General features: G+C 44.9%; 1 protein-coding gene across 1 annotated transcript in view; it reads right to left on the reverse strand.

The window, feature by feature from the left end:
• Positions 1-15,845, reverse strand: part of BNIP5 (BCL2 interacting protein 5) — a 38,954-nt gene extending 23,109 nt beyond the window's left edge. The window contains exon 1 of the mRNA XM_042987594.1: positions 15,537-15,845. The gene's annotated coding sequence lies outside the window, so the exon portion shown is untranslated. The remainder of the gene's footprint in view (positions 1-15,536) is intronic.
• Positions 15,846-16,755: the final 910 nt, after the last annotated feature.

The following is a 16,755-nucleotide window of genomic DNA, read 5'->3' on the forward strand; positions in this document are numbered from 1 at the left end:
ATCTCTAATCAGGCAGAGGGGCAGCCTAGCCCTGTCCCTGGTGCCCGTCAAAGACCAAACCTCGGCGGGAATCTGTGGACAGACACTGGCAGCGGCCCGTGGCCGGGACCAGCTCCGCGATGTGTGAGGCTTGGTGCCAGATGAAAACGATGGGCCCCTTGTTCAAAAAGTGCTCATTATTCCAAGACAGAGACGGCGGAGCATGAAACCCACTGCAGGCCTTTCTGAGTGCCAGCCTTGTGCCATTGTACAGGTCACAGGGCCACGGAGGGGACTCTGATGGGGACAGTTCCCAATCAGTGCTGCGAGGAAAGTAGACAGAAGAAGGGAGAGGGGGAAACTGAGACGGAATAGTTTTTGAAGATTGTATTTAAATATAACCTAGAGAGGGGGCACCTGGGTGGCTCCGTCGATTTAGCGACCGACTCTTGATTTCGGGTCAGGTCATAGTCTCAGGTTCATGAGTTCAAGCCCCGAGTCATGCTCTGCTCTGTGCTGACGGCTCGGAGCCTGCTTGGGATTCTCTCTCCCTCTCTCTCTGCCCCTCCCCTGCTCATGCTCGCTCTCTCTCCAAATAAATAAACACTTATAAGTAAATACATAAATATAACATAGAGAAAAGCGCACAAATCATAGCCACTGAGAATTTTTACGAAGAGAATGAACGTGTGGAACCAGCGCCCAGATCAGGAAATGGAACCCAGCACGTGCTTCTCCCCGGTACCGCTACGGGGACCTCTCACGGTTTGCATTATTTTGGCCGTTTCGGGGCACGGGAACCAGACTGCATGTTTGTTCACGTCTGGCTTCTTTCTCTCTAGTGCAGGTTTCAGCCCCGCGGCGCGGAGCCCCATTTGTACGTTTCTCAGACTGACAATACCAAGTGTCTGCGAGGATGCGGGGGGGACCAGAACTCTCATGCGCTGCTGGAGACCGTGGAAACTGATGCGACCACTTCGGGAAATTGAGGGGCAATGTCTCCGAAAGCTGGACAGACACCCGCCCCCCCGGCGGGGGCACGTCCGTTCCTAGATGCAAACACAACGGAAACGTGTGCGCAGGCTCCCCCATGACAACACTTACAAGACGGCTTATAGCAGCACTATTGGGTAATAGCCCCAAACTCAAAAACTTGAAAGTACTCCAAGGCCCTGTAACAATAAAATGAACAACAGTGACATATTCACAAAATGGAGAATTTTCTCCCCCCCCCCCCCCCCACCTAGTTGTTTTTTCAGAAAGACTATTTACCCTCTGCTGTGGCCTCCGTATGCAACACGGGGACACAAAAGATAAACTTAGTCTCCAGCGAAAATTAAGGTATTGATTTAAGAGGGGCAGGTAGAGGAGAGTGCTCTAGTTTCAGGAGCCAAGAGAGGGGCAGTTCTGAGTGATGTATTTAAAGAAGAATTTTCACGAGAGGCGCTCAAATCTGTCTGAGGTTAGAATCCCAATTCCCAGAAATCCAACTGTCATCCCAGCAAGATAATTTGCGTTATGGAAATGGTGATTCCCGGGAGCAAAGAGCACGAGAGCGTGGACACGCCCTCCTTCCCAGGGGCACACCCTCTGCCGGGAATCCACCAATTCAAAGTCCAGCGCCAGCCCTGTGTGGGCCCTCCACTCACAGAGCTTCCTGGAAAGACATCTTCTTTGCCCTCAGTGAGAGGTACCTGGGCACTATGACCTCACACTTTCCCAAGCCTGGTCAGGGACCAAGGACCAAAGTCCTCTGGCCTCAGAATTTCTTTAGGCTTCTGCACAAAATGACTGAATTTAGGTGCTGGGCCTTAGTGCTCCATGAATCTCCATTCCCAGCTGTTCTCCCCTGCCTCAGTGACTCTTCCTGTCCTCCAGTGGCTCCCAGAATCTCCCCATCCTCAGTTGTTTCTGGGTCCCCACGGCAAGTGGGCAACTCAAGGGACCATCGTGATGGCATGGCTTTGACTTTGGACGGAGCTGTGCTGCAGGCCAGCTCCTCGCCTGCGGTGGGCATACCAGTAATAGTAACAACAACAGCCGTTTGTGCAATGTTTGCTGTATGTCGGGACTCGTACTAAGAGCTTTTACGTGTGTTATTTATTTTTGTCCCCACAACAAGGTTTATAAAGTTGATATTGTTATTTTATAGACCTGGAAAGTGACACGCAAAAACACAAAATGTTTAAGGGACATGGTTAAATGGCAAAAGAAAACCTGTCAGTCTCCAAACAGGTCATTAACCGTGGCTCCCTAGTGTTCTGAACCTCAGTTTTCATAGCTGTGCAATGGGAATAAATGATACCTACCGACTTGGCAGAATTGCCAGGAAAGTTCAAGAAGGTGATTCTCATGAGCACCTCACCTGGGGTACATAGTAAGCATTCGGGCAGTGGCGACACTGGGTGTAGAGGAGCCCACGGTGAGGTCTCGGCTGAGGGGCTGTGGACCACACCTCTCTCACCCAACTTGTGTTTAACCTAACGGTGCTGTGGGAGAGAGGCCAGCTGACATAATTCCCTGCACTCACCCTCCTGGGGCTCTGGCCAGCCTTTCACCCTCTCTGTATCAGTAACGAGCACCCTTGGTCAACAATGTCTTATACCTTGGCTCTCACCTTGGCTCTCCTGACATTTGAGGCCAGATAATTATCTGTTGGGTGGGCTGTCCTGTGTATGGTAGATCCTGGCCTCTACCCACTAGATGTCAGGAGTAATCCCCTTTCTGGTAGTGAAAACCTAAAATGTCTCCAGATATTGCCAAATGTTCCCTGGAGAGCAAAATCACCCCCAGGGAAGAACCACTGGCTTAAGCAATGACATGTAATGATCTTAACCAACTGGGAGTCCCTGAAGGGAGATAGTTCCAGGTTTGGTGCAGCAGCTTGATGATGCTAACAAGGACCATCACCTCATGATCACAAGATGGCTGCCACAGATCCCACTGTGCCACCATCACATTCGAATTCCAAGGTAGACAAGAAGATAAAAGTGATGGTGTTCTGTGAGGCTTCACCTTTAATGTGAAGAGTTTCCCCAGACACTTCTCAGCAGATCTCTTCTATGTCTTGTTGACTAAAACTGGTTGTATGTCCATCCTTAGCTGCAAGGGAGCCTGGGAAATGACTAGGCAGCCAGGGAGAAGTGGGTAGGAAATGATGTGGGTCCCCCCTGACATGGCGCTATGGGCACTCTTCATACCTGTGAAAATTATTTTTCTATCTGCTTTCCTCACTTCACGACAGGGACCTCCTCAGGTTTTCCTCTGTGTCCTCAGAACTTAGTGCTCAGCACTGAGAAGGTACTCAGTCAATGGTCATTGAATGAATGAGTGAGTGAACCAATCAATGATTTCTCCTCCCCTCTTCTTTGCTTGTATCACTAAGAGCCCTATGCAGGCAATTATTTATTCACATGCAAACTAAACTTGGTTTAACTACAAACAAGCCCATAATGCAAACGATAATGCAAACATCTCCCAGTTCCTTCAACAAGCCGGGATCCTCTGGTCATCTGACTTGCTGTTCTCTTTGCCCAGAATATTCTTCCTGCCACCTCCAACCTCCCTTCACCCTTCTTCACACGGCCAGCTCTTTCTTACTCTGTAGGTGTCTGCTTACACGTGACCACCTCCATGAGCTTTCTCTTATCTCCCCAGTGTGGCTCAGAGACCTCTGCTATATTCCCCTGGAGCCCCCCCCCCCATGTTGTTTCATCCTAGGAATTGTCACCCTGGGTTGTGACTTCTCCCTGGTAGGACAGTAATTGCCCATGGGGACCAGAATAGCACATTCTTCACTAGTAGGTTCTCCATAAACTTTTGTTGATTAAAAAATTTATACCAGGGTTTGGCAAAGCTTTTATGTAAAGGCACAGATGGTGAATATGTTCAGCTGTGTGGGCCACAGGACCTCTGCTACAACTACTCAACTCTGTGAACAGAGTGAGTGAGAAAGCAGCCATAGATAACATGTAAACAAATGATCATGGCTCTGTTCCAATAAAACCATATTTATGGGCACTGAATTTGAATTTTATATAAGTTTTGCATGCCATGAAAGATGATTCTTCTAGAAAATCTTTCTTTCGACCATCTAAAAATGTAAAATTCAGGGCGCCTGGCTGGCTCAGTTGGCTGAGCACCTGATTCATGGGTTCGGCTCAACTCATGATCCTGGGGTCACGGGATCGAACCCCACATGGGGCTCGGTGCTGACAGTGTGGCACCTGCTTGGGATTCTCTCTCTCCTCTCCCCCTGCCCCTCTCCCCCACTCCAGCTCTCTCTCTAAAATTAAAAAAAAAAAAAGTAAAAATCATTCTCAAAAGCTCTTGGGCCATACAAAAACAGGTGATAAGCCATAGTTTACCGACACTAATTGATAATGAGAGTCACATGCTTTGGGTTTTCCAGGTCACTCTCAGGGATACATCAGAGTCACTTACAGCAGTAATATAACCGTATTTCTTAATATCAAGCAATAAATTAAACTTAAAAGTATATCATATGACTTTGCCATAACATCCAGTAGACTGTGTTTTAAGAAATCAAGGACAATTTAAGATTAAGAAACTGTTACTGTCAGGGAACCATGTCAGCGGGCTTAAACAAAATTGACAATTTCTATAGGCAATCCCAATGGGGATTTTTTTTTTCAAAAGATGGATTTTTTTTAAAGTTTATTTATTTATTTTGAGAGAAAGAGAGGGCATGTGCAAAGGGAGAGAGGGAGAGAATCCCAAGCAGGGTCTGCACCACCAGCACGGAGCCCAACGTGGGGCTCGAACTCACGAATGTGAGATCATGACCTGAGCGGAAATCAAGAGTCTGATGTTGAACTGACGGAGCCACCCAGCAGCCCCCTGCCCTGGGGATTTTTTTTGACTAGGAGGCTATTTCTTTTTCATGATAAAATTATTTATCTTAAAACATATCCAAAATATGGCTTAGATCAATGAAAGTAACCACTGAAAAAAACAGTGCTTTGGGGCGCCTGGGTGGCTTAGTCGTCGGGTGAGCATCCAACTCCTGGTCTATGCCTAGGTCATGATCTCACAGTTGGTGGGATCAAGTCCTGCATCAGGCTTTTGCACTGTGCACAGGGATTCTTGGGTTTCTCTCTCATTCTCTCTCTCTCTCTCTCTCTCTCTCTCATTCTCTGCCTCCCCCCACTCTCTTTCTCTTTCTCTCTCTTTCTCAAAATAAATAAACTTAAAAAAAAAAAGAAAAAAACGTGGTTTTTGAAACTGGGTTTCATGTGTTACACGACTCTGAAGCACTGAATGGTAGTGAATCGATGGGGATACCGGAATTTCCATGCTCTGCTGCGGATACGGGGCATGTGGACTGGTGTCCGTGGTACCAGGATGTAGCAATTCTACTCCTAGAAATTTCCACACGGCTCTTTAAGGGCATGTGAACAAAGGGGCTGCCGCAGCACTATTTGTGGTAACAGAGAGTTAAAAGATCCGGGGAGGAGGACAGATAAAATTCTTCTACACCCTGAAGAATTATTTCCACAATTAGAGGCATCTGATTGGAAGAACAAATAGCAATATGGAAGCATCCTAAAAATGTAGCGTTTGGCGAAAAAAAGTGAGAAACAGAATGAGATGTACCAAATAACACTATGGAAATGAAGAAGATAAGCAGGCAAAGTGTGACAATGCTGGGTTTGTAAGAATACAAGGGAAAAGATACACATTGAAAAGACGAGCAGGGTTGTTTGGCAGAGGAAGGGCTAGTTTGGCAGCAGAAGATACACCTGGGATAAACACACATAACACAGGGGCACCTGGGTGGCTCAGTCAGTTGAACGTTGGACTTCAGCTCAGGTCATGATCTCATGGATCGTGGGTTCGAGCCCCGCGCTGGGCTCTGTGCTGACCGCTCAGAGCCTGGAGCCTGCTTCCGATTCTGTGTCTGCCTCCCCTGCTTGCACTCTGTCTCTTTTTCTCTCTCTCAAAAATAAATACACATTTAAAAAAAAATTTTTTTTAACATATATAACACATGCCAGAGGGGGTCTTACAGGCAAACAATGTACCCTGAACTGTACCTGAGAGCCAGGTAAAACAAAACAAACACACAAGCAAAACGAAAATAAGTAAGAAGGACATAAATCTCTCCAATCTGCACGCATCATTACATGATGGTGAAATATCAGAGGTATTTCCAGTTGAAACCAGGAAGAAAAGAAAGAGCCAATTATCTCATAATTGCTGAACGTTGTTCCGGGAATTTCTGACCAACACAGCAAGACCCGAGATGGAAATAAAAGTTATACATAAAAGGTAACTAGGTAGGTAGATGGATAGATAGATATAGATGCAGATACGCACATACGCATAGATACAGATTTTATCAGTTTCCAATGTAGCCAACTTCTGCCTATGGAGCCACTTAAAAAAATCTTTTCAAATATCTTGTCAGGTTTCAGCCAGGATGCACAGTAAATATTCCTGGCAGTATTTAACAACGCCACGGACCCAAGGGTCATTGCCCCAAAGGCTGCGAAAGATGATACCTGTCAAAGATCCAAAGCCACTCTCCAAAGGTAGTTAAATAAATGAAAGACTTAGACGAGTCCCCCTGGGGCTGGCAATAGACCCTGCCTGCAAATGGGCTGCAGCCCACATTCCTGTCCGGCCATATTTGGGGACCTCCAACATGATGGTTGCCAAGTTCTTAGGACACAAAACAAGACAAGGAAGTAACAGCTACCCAGGAGGAAAAAGGATCAGTAACCAATGGATTTGGATTTGGATTTGGAAAGGAAGAGACAATGTGAAATTTGATCTTTGTCTCTCAACTGAGCAGGGCAGAGATTCGGGAGAGCTGACCCTCGTAAGAATTCTTACCTTTTGCTGGCTGTGGCCAGCTTTCCTACGATCCCATCAACAGGATCTAAAGCAAGTGGGGTTTAGGCGCCTGAGTGGCTCAGTGGGTTGAGCGTCTGACTTTGGCTCAGGTCATGATCTCACAGTTTATGAGTTCAAGCCCCACATCAGGCCTGCTGCTGTCAGCACAGAGCCCATGTTTCAGATCCTCTGTCCCTTTCTCTATGCCTCTCCCTCCCTTGTGCCATCTCAAAAATTTTAAAAGATGATAATAAAAAAAATTTTAAATCCCAGAAATTAAAAAAATAAATAAATATTAAGTACAGGGTGTGGCTCTGGTATCTAGCCAGAAATTGGCAAGATTTCCCATTAATGTTATTTTATTTTTTTAAGTTTATTTATTTTGAGAGAGAAAGAGCAAGTTGGGGAGGGACAGAGAGAGAGAGGGAGACAGCGAATCCCAAGCAGGCTCCACGCTGACAGCAGAGAACCCAACGCAGGGCTGGAACCCATGAACCATGAGAACATGACCTGAGCTGAAGTTAGACACTTAACCAGCTGAGCCCCGCAGGTGCCTCGCCATTAACTTTCATTTTAATTTCCCTTGACCGTTTAAGGAAATCACTGGTAGCAGTTTACCAGAAAATCCCTCAGATCCCGTCAGCCCACGGGAGGGGTCTCTTTGAGGGGTCAACACAGGGGCATCTGTAAGACCACCAACAACTGACTTTTGTTTACAGTACTGTGGTCTCTTCAGAGTGGAAACCAATCAGACGAAGGACCGGTAGAACGACTCAAGTGAAGGAGAGTCGAAGGAGAAGCAGGAGGGACGTCAGTCTCACGGCCTTTTGTGTTAGGTACCTCATGCCTTTAATTTTTCATTAGCCTTTTGCAATGAATATTTCAATAAAACTGTTTTGGAAATTTGAAGCCCTCCGGGGCTTCTGCATGCCAATTAAAATAGGTGTTCCATGTCCCATTCTGTTTGTTTGATTTGGGAACCCTCGCTTTCGGATGCAAGTTTTTTTGTTTTTGTTTTTGTTTTTTTTTTTTAGAGAGAGAGAGAACGCATGAGCAGGGAGAAAGACAGAGGGAGAGAGAGAGACTCTTGAAGCAGTCTCCACAGTCAGCACAGAGCCTACTCGGGGCTTGATCCCACGACCCTGAGATCACCACCTGAGTGACATCAGGAGTCAGACGCTCAACCAACTGAGCCACCCAGGTGCCCCTCTAGTGCACTTTTTAAATGAATGATCCTGTCTAATTGGAACATTTCTCATAATGTCTGTTGTTCTAGGTTGTCTTCCGTGAAATTAGTCCATGAAGAGAGACCATAATTGTTTTAACATGAAACCAACCATAGTTGCTAAGGAGGCATCCTTTAAGCCATCCTTAAAGCGTTTAGATGACTGGGATCCCATTTTTGAAGTTTTCCTGAGAGCAAAGAAAAAAATCTTAGATTGCCTAGGGGACATGCCCAACTGGGGTTGACTTTGGTTTTGTCTGACAGTGTGCCTTTCACGGGATACTCCTTTTTCCCGGCAGACAGCTTCTGCCCTAGTTATCTGACCTGTGCCCAGGTATCCCTCGTTGCACAGAATTTTCTTGCTGGTGGCAAGGGCCCTACCGTGAAACTTGCTCATCCATGATCACCTTATCTTTACCCAGCAGCCTTATGCTTCAGAGATGGCTCTCTCTCACAGAAAGGCAGCATGTGGCTCTAGCAGCATCAAGGTGCTCAACCCATGCCCATCGAGTTTAGTTTAATCTTGCTCTCAGGAAAACTCACAAGTTTAAATCTAAACCCAGCACATTCTAATTCATAAACCAAGCACATTCTAAATTCAGAAACCAAGTGCATTCTAAATTCAGAAACCAAAAGAGTACTCACCAGAAGGACAATCTGTCCTTATCCAAATCCAAAAAAAAAAAAAAAAAAATCAGAGAGCTCAACCAAAAGGAGAGAGCTTGAAATCAGAGAGGAGACTCACAAAACTAGAAGCAGAAGGCCACTCGTGAAAGCGTTGAGCTCAAAGGGCTCAGTGCAGGAGACTTTCTTGATTCTGAGGCTCTTCTTCCCTGGGGCAGGAGGGTCATGGCTTTCTGATCTCACTTTTGACACCATTAAATGTCAGCCTAAAGAAGGAGGTCAACTGAGGCAAGCTCAAATTATCAGAAATTTGAGTTTATTTTGGAATAGCAGAGGAATTGCAATTCAAGAAATGTATGCCTTAGCAAGCTTCGGGGGAGACCGCTGAGGGCTTGGGATGGGCTGTATTTCCAGTCAAGGAGCACATAGACAGGAGGTGCAGCCAGAGTCCAAGCAGTGGGTTTCATTGGCTTGAGGAGAGGGAGAGATTCTTGGCAGATGCTCATGGATTAGGAGATAAGTCTTGGTCTTCTGTAAGCCTGGCATTTAATGGTTCTTAATTTCTGTTTTTCTGAGGGTGCATGTGTGAGATTCTCCATTTCATATCCTTTGGTTCTATTTTAGATTGAAATCCTTTCATAATTTAGATACAGATAGGCGATATCATGATCACTTGCAGAAATATAATTACACAGCCAAAAAACTGGGATCAGTTGAAAATTTTTAGAATAACACAAAAGAGCCTGTGTGCAAAATAAATACACACACAAAAAGTCAAGTTTTTCTAGTTAATGTTATTTATAATATTTTCTATTTACTGTTTAATTTCTATAGAACCAGCTAGAAGGTGTGATGGCAGAAAACATTGCAGCCACAACAGCAGTGTATGAAGATTGTATGAAAAGAAAGTACGAGATCTATAAGCAGTATAAAAGATGTGAGAAAATACAGAAACATCCATATTCTTAAAGGGAGAGCTTATGAAATAAAACCTCCAATTCTCTGCCGGTTAATTTATAGTTTATCATAGTTTCAGCTAAAATTCAAAAGAATTTGACAGAATTGGAAGTTAGAAACTGGCAAATTTTCCATGGCTATATTTCACTGGAAAACTTACAGGTAAGTTTACTGTAAAATTTTTGGAAGATAAAAATAACTGAGATTGGGGCGCCTGGGTGGCTCAGTCGGTTAAGCGTTGGACTTCGGCTCAGGTCATGATCTCATAGTCAGTGAGTTCGAGCCCCACGTGGGGCTCTGTGCTGACAGCTCAGAGCCTGGAGCCTGCTTCCAATTCTGTGTCTCCCTCTCTCTCTGCCCCTCCCCCGCTCATGCTCTGTCTCTGTCTCAAAAAAAAAAAAAAATTAAAAAAATAATAACTGAGATAAAGAAGGGACATTTTCTCTGCCGGCTGTTAAATGTATTATAAAGCTAAAGAAGTAAAACAAGGCTGTGTCAACAAGAATTAATGGACAAATCAAGCAGAAAAAAATAGATAGCTCTGAGACCACTCCAAGCAGTATATGAATTTTATGCATGAGAAAGCAAGCTCACAAACCAGAAGTGGATTATACAGCAAATGGTGTTGGAGAAATTAGCTGGGAGGTGGGGAGGTTCGATCCACACTTTATACAGTAGTATAAAATAATTTGCAGATGGGGCACCTGGGTGGCTCAGTCAGTTGAGCAGCTAAGTCTTGATTTCGGCTCAGGCCCTGGGTTGGGCTCTGTGCTGAGCGCAAAGCCTGCTTGGGATTCTCTCTTCCTCTCTGTCTCTCTCTCTCTGCCCCTCCCCTGCTCACGCCTGCATGCTCTCTTTCTCTCAGAGTAAATAAACATTTTAAAAGATAAAATAATTTGCAGATGCATTAAGGCATTACATGTAAAAATAACGCCACTTAAAAAAGCTTAAAAAATAAGTATATAATTAAATTTGAATGAAGGACTTTGTAAGAATAAAAATCATAAAGGACACCTGGCTGGCTCAGTCAGTCAAGCATGTGACTCTTGAGTCATGAGTTCAAGCCCCACATTGGGCCTAGAGCTTACTTAAAAACAAAACAAAACAAACAAAAAAAAAACACAATGAGAAGAGTCATATAAGAAAAGAATGATAGATTTGATTTAGTCAAAATGATAGACTTCTGCAAATCAAAAACACTATCAAAGGTTAAAAGGTGATCAACCAAACTAGGAAGAACTATTTGCAACAAACGATACAGGCAACGGGTTACTCTCCTTATTTTATAAAGGATGAAAAATAAATACAAATTTAAAAGTAATCTGTAAACACATAATACATGTTCAACTTCACTGTTAATATATAGTTACACCTTATATACACTGTGTATTTCCATTACATATGTTATGACACATTAAGTAGAAAATTCAGGATATAAAATTGCACATGCAGAATAATGTAAATGATATTAAAGCATACACGTGTTTTTTTTAATGGAAATATAATCACTTCAATATTTTAAATGACTTTCATTTGGAATGGAATTGTAGGTGATTTTTTTTTTTCTTTTGCCAAATGCTCCAAATTTTCTATAATACATATGTATTACTTACAGGCCACACTTTTTAATGTTTGTTTTTTTAAGAGAGAGAAAGTATCAGGCAAGGGGCAGAGAGAGAGGGAGACACAGAACCCAAAGCAGGCTCCAGGCTCTGATCTGTCAGCACAGAGCCTGATACGGGGCTCAAACTCTCGAACCGTGATATCATGACCTGAACCGAAGTCAGGCACTTAACCAACCGAAGCCACCCAGGCTCCCCTATATGCTCCATTTTTTAAAATTAGTTAACAGTATTTTCCTGGCTTGGTCCCCCCACCAGGCAAACTATAGAAATGGGTACCCACTTCGGTAAAGAGGGTGTTGGGGGGGAATTCCTAGAGTATCTCACTCAGCAACAGCTTCCAGGTTGCCGTGCCCCATGGAAACTTCCTTCCTGTCCACCCAGGGCCTCAGACACGCTGCCCTGGGTCTGCAGGCCAGACCTTCTCTGTCATGATCCTACTCCCAAAGAGAAGGCCACGTGGTGTCTCCAGACACTGAATAAACCCATATCAAGCCTTCCCATCTGAGAGCGTTGGTGGGCATTCCCCACCAGCACGAGGAGGCCACAAGCAGAGGGGAGGAGGAGTTTCGAGAAGGCCCTTGCTCCTCAGAAGCTGACCACCGGCCCCAAAGTGCCCATCTACTTCCCCTTCTCTTAAGCGCCCTGGTGTCTTCTGCAAAAGGGCCCCATTATGCCCACCTTCCAGCCAGGTCTGAACTGGCTGAAAGGCTGCACCTTGGCTCCAGGAGCTGGCAGCTCTTTTGCAAATATGAGATCATGCAAATTATTAGAGAGAGATTTGCAGCATGCCATGACCAATTCTAGTAGCCAGAAGGGCAACGAGAGCAGAAGCAACGTCCCTCTGTCTCTCCCTCCCTCTCGTTCTCGCTCTCGCTCTCGCTGGGTCCCTCTCTGTAGTGAGTTGAATATTGACCCCCCAAGAGGATATGGCAAAGGCCTAACCCTTGAAACATGGGAATATGACCTTATTTGGAAAAAGTCTTTACAGATGTAATTATGTTAAGAACCTCAAGATGAGATCATCCTGGATTTAGAGGGGCTCTGAATCCAATGGCAGACGTCTTTCGAAAGACAGAGATTCGCGAGTCACGGAGGTACGTGTGCATCTACAAACCGAGGAATGCCAGGGCTTACTGGCAACCACCAGAAACTAGGAGAAAGGCGTGGAATCCATTGTCCCTCAGAGCCTCCAGGGGGAACTGACCTGCTGAAACCTTGATTTTAGATCTCTGGCCTCTTACAAAAGAATGTTTCTGCTGTGTGAAGCCCCCAAGTCTGTGGTAGTTTGTCACAGTAGCTACAGGAAACAGATACACTCTCTTTCACACCCAGCTATTCAGCAATCTGGGTCTCCAGGTTCCGGAACCCCCACTGGAACTCTCATCCAGGCTCAGGGTTCATCTGCCCTTCTCCTCCGAGTCAGGAACCCACTGGAATATTCCCCTTCCTGCTAGAAGGGAGCACTCAGAAGCGCCCTGAGTCGATCACCTTGAGGGTCCTGCAGAAGGGTGCATTCCGGACAAACGACAGTACCGTCCTGCCACTTTCAAAGTGTTCCCTTCATGGCCCTACAAAATAAGCAAATACAATGAACTACGAAGAAAAATAATTAATGTTGAAATGTTAAAAATGTAAAACCAGTACCAAAGAAACCAAAGCCAAGGCAAGACATTACTCACAGGTCTGTCTGCCCTTATGACAAGGTTCTTAGTCAGCTCTGACCTTCCCACTAAGTTCAAGGCAGGACCAGGTTTTCACCTGCAGGTGTTGTCCACAAGGTGATACTTGAGGGCCAGTCCTTTCTGACTGCTTTGGAATTCCCTGGGGAATTTGATCAGATATTAGGATCTTGGATACAAGGCCCAAGCTGGAATAAGCCACATTTCAGGGAAGAGGCAGGATTTTGCACTGGCAAAATAAGGAAGATCACTTCACTCCCACCGGGGAACCCAAAACCAAGCAGTCCAGGGCAGACTTTGAAGGTCTTATCTTATCAAAACAAGAGCCCCCTGACGGGCAGGGAAGCCTGTGGGCCAACTTTGCTGGGGGCAAAGCAAAGAATATGTACGAGAATAAATGTGTCTGTGTGTAACTTAATACACTGGAGGCCACTGGCCATCTAACACCCCCCCACACACCTTAGAGATAGCCATGGTTTTGAATAAGCCCTTCTGGGATCGTTTTTTAATAGCAAATACCATAGCATCACATAATGCTATTATTACATTCACAGATAGGAACATCTAGCATACACTATTTCACAACTCGTCCTTTCTTTCTTTTATTATTTTTATTTTATTTTATTTTATTTTATTTTATTTTATTTTGAGGGAGAGAGAGAGAACACGTAAGCATGCACACAAGTCGGGGAGGGGCACAGAGAGAGAGAGAGAGAGGGAGAGAATCCTAAGCAGGCTTCACGCTCAGCACAGAGCCCGACGGGGGGCTCAATCCCACGACCCTGGGATCATGACTTGAGCCGAAATCAAGAGTCCAAAGCTCAACCGACTGAGCCACCCAGGCGCCCCCCACTCGCCCTTTCTTGTTTATGTTCCTCTGGTGGTGGTGATTCCACAATAAATTGTTTCTTAAGGGAGTTTGGGCCCAAAGAGTAGGGGAGATCCCTTCTTCCTTCCAAGCTCCAAAGAATTTTTTTTTAATTTTTTTTTTAACATTTATTTATTTCTGAGACAGAGAGAGAGCATGAACAGGGGAGGGTCAGGGAAAGAGGGAGACACAGAATCTGAAACAGGCTCCAGACTCCGAGCCGTCAGCACAGAGCCCGACGTGGGGCTCGAACCCACGGACCGCGAGATCATGACCTGAGCTGAAGTCGGACGCTCAACCAACTGAGCCACCCAGGTGCCCCCAAAGAATTTTTTTTTTTAACTGAAAGAGTGAAAGGGTTCAGAACTCCAAGAGACAGTCAATACCCAGGACAGGAGTTCAACAATGTCCCTGTATTTCCCATGCATTTTAGAATATTTAGAAGAATATTGCATTTCACCCACATTGGCTTCTCAGCCTTCCGCTAATGACCTTTCTCCTTCTAAGAGCTGGAGTGAAATTCACAGGCCCCACTTGCACCCCAACCTAGACAGGCAGGGGTGTGGGGAGAGGGTGAAGAGGTGGATCAAAACCAGCTGTCGGGCAGTTGGTCCCTGCTTCCCTCTCCAAGGCTACACCCTTCCCTCTTTTAAACCCAAGGTATTTGACAATTAAGACATCCAAGTTCAACTTCTCCTTTCTCACTGGGGGCACTGAGAGGTGAGGAAGATCCTCATGACTTCTTGAAGGACACAAAGTCTAGAGAATATCCCGTGCTTCCAGTCTGATTCCTTGGTATAATTTATATCAACTATCTTGCAGAACAAAATAGTATTCCACTGTATTTATTTATCCAAACCCTACTGCTAGTCATTTGGGCTTTTCCCAAGTTTTTGTAATTGTAACCCAGGGCTCCAGGGACTATTTCTATAAAGATATTTTTGCTTGTATGTGAGAACATTTCTGAAAGGTGTTTTCTCGGAAGCACCTCTTTACCCCTCCAGCCGTGGTCGCTGAGAGTGGCTGGTTCTCCACACCCACTCCCGCCATGGACGTGGGTCGAGGCAGCTTCACCGTAAACGTCTTTGCCACAGACGTCTCTACCGCAAGCATTTTCACTGCATAACTACTTGGTTGAAGCAACGTTGCCATAAAGATAAAATAATTCAAAATGAAAGAGGGACATTCAAAAAGACAGAATGAAATAGGAAAAAAATGAATAGAATCACCATAAGGCAATCTGCTGCCAAAAAATAAAAGAGGAACATTCATTAAAAGGCATAACAATGAAACTCGGAAAATGAATAATGGAATTAAAAATATTGTGAAATACAAAATATTTTGAATACATTCGAGATACCTAGTGTAGATTCACAGCAACCCTGCACAAATAATAGATTTTGTTTTGTGGATTGTACCTAAGTACGTGCCTGTCTTCAAAGTCTCTCATTCACAGGAACACAGGGGTTCCCCCCTTATCCACGGGGCGTTTGTTTCAAGACCCCAGTGGATGCCTGAATCCTAGGAGAGTACAGACCCCTATATATATGATGTTTTTTTCCTATCCATACACACCTATGACAAAGTTTCATGTATCAATTGGGTGCAGTAAGAGATTAACAACGGTGGCTCAGAATAAAACAATCACAACAATATATTGTAATAAAAGTTATGTAAATGGGGTCTCTCTCTTTCAATGTATCTTACCACGCTGTGCTCACCTTTCCTCTTGGGATGATGTTTGATGATAAAATGCCTACGCAAGGAGACCGAGTGAGGACAATGACATAGGCGCTGTGACACCACAGGAGGCTACTCTTGACTTTCCAATGACGTAGGAAGGAGAATCATCGGCTTCTGCCACTGTTGATTAGGGTAAATGAAACCGGGGTTAACCAGGATTGTGGAAGGCAAAACTCCGTACAAGTTTGGGGGGGGGGGGTGGCGAATATGGTGAAGCTGCCTCAACCCACGTCCACGGCGGGAGTGGGTGTGGAGAACCAGCCACTCTCAGCGACCACGGCCGGAAGGGTAAAGAGGTGTTTCCGGGAAGACATTTTTTTTTTTTTTTTTTTTTTGCTTGTTGATTCATCTCCTCATTCCGCATCACGGGGTTTCTTTTGCATTAAAATTTATTTTCATTAAGAGAGGCATCAGTTTCCAAATACTAGGATGCATATTTGTAACTGAGCTCTGTGTCGCGTCGTGAAAGCCTTCCACACTGTTCTTCGTTCTTGGCATATTGGTACACGTCTGTCGACAGAAATGTGGAAGAAATGCCAGTGCTGGAAAGCATTTCTAACTGAGCATTGTGATCACTGTAACTGATACGTTATCAGTTTCTGGTGTAGTATAGTGTGCGGTCTGCTTTACACGCTATTTCACACTTGCCAGTAAGCTTTCTCACCGAACTTTTTATCAAAGAGCTATACATAGTTGTTATCACCCACTATTTTAAGACCACCATCTCTACTCAACACTGTGTAGACCATTATGAGAGCAAGCAAAGTTTTATATAACATATAAATGGGAAATGTGTCTGGGGCGCCTGGCTGGCTCAGTCGGCTAAGTGTCCGACTTCGGCTCAGGTCATGATCTCACGGTTCGTGGGTTCGAGTCCCGCAATGGGCTCTGTGCTGACAGCTCAGAGCCTGGAGCCTGTTTCGGATTTGTGTCTCTCTGTCTCCGTTTCTCCCCCACTCACATTCTCTCTCTCTCTCTCTCTCTCTCTCTCTCTCTGTCTCTCTCAATCTCAAAAGTAAATAAAGCTTAAAAAAAATCTTTTTTAAAAAAGGAAATGTGTCAATGGAGAAATGAAACCAAACACCAACCAGTTGTTTTATCTCCTATGGCAAAATCACCTTATGGCCAGTTACGTGACAAAAATGTTTGCAGCGAAAACTCTTGCCGCAAAGATGCTTACAGCAAAAATACCGGACA

Source organism: Panthera tigris, chromosome B2 (genome assembly GCF_018350195.1).
Source record: "Panthera tigris isolate Pti1 chromosome B2, P.tigris_Pti1_mat1.1, whole genome shotgun sequence".
Taxonomy (NCBI): Eukaryota; Metazoa; Chordata; class Mammalia; order Carnivora; family Felidae; genus Panthera; species Panthera tigris.